The sequence below is a fragment of the Nanorana parkeri genome, unplaced genomic scaffold (genome assembly GCF_000935625.1).
Source record: "Nanorana parkeri isolate BGI_ZX_2015 unplaced genomic scaffold, ASM93562v1 scaffold4892, whole genome shotgun sequence".
Lineage (NCBI taxonomy): Eukaryota > Metazoa > Chordata > Amphibia > Anura > Dicroglossidae > Nanorana > Nanorana parkeri.
Window position 1 is genome coordinate 3625 of NW_017311152.1, and position 706 is coordinate 4330.

General features: G+C 60.1%; 1 protein-coding gene across 1 annotated transcript in view; it reads right to left on the bottom strand.

Annotated features, from left to right (window-relative positions):
* The window catches only part of LOC108804050 (neuralized-like protein 4), a gene marked incomplete at its 3' end in the record, with an annotated part of 4617 nt that overhangs the window by 3558 nt on the left and 353 nt on the right, over window positions 1-706 (bottom strand). The window lies entirely within an intron of this gene.

The window sequence follows — 706 nt, forward strand, 5'->3', positions numbered from 1 at the left end:
GCAATAACAAATGTGGACTTCCTGGCCTCCAGGTTCAGCAACAGAACGGACGGGTTTGTCCCCCGGTGCCGGGACCCCCTAGCGGAGCATCGGATGGTTCTGGTGGTACACGCCGATCCGGACCTTTCCTTCCTCGTCTGATGGAATGCATTGTGGGGGTACTCCGGCCCGGCGGACGTTTCTGGGGCTCCTCCCCATTGTTCGGGTTCCTTTTGTCTCGGGGGAACGGGTCGCAGTCCTGTTTTATGGTCGCAGAACCTCAAGTTCTGAGAGACGGAGGTACCCCTAGATCGATGATTCCGAAGTTCTAGCGTCACACGTGGAAGGCGCGGTTGGCGCGCGGCAGGAAACGTTCCTCCCAGGATGTTCTGTGCGGGACGGGCTTTTGTTGCAGATGGGCCGGCACCAGCATTAGAACCATCGTGGGTCAGATCTCTGCGATCTTCTACCAGAGACCACTGGGCACCCCATTGACCTCTGTACTGAGTGCCTCCCATGTGCCCCTCCCCCCCCCCGTACACTCCCCGGATCCGGGTCGCTCGGCACTTCCCGGGGACATTCCACTCTCGCTCACAAGGTGGCGCTCCTTGTTGCCGTCACTTCTCCGTGGTGAGTGTCCGAGCCGGAAGCTTCCTCCCGTGAGGAGACCTTCCTGGTCTGGCATGGAAGGTTGGGCTGAGGCTTCCTTCCTGGTAGTCCCTTTATC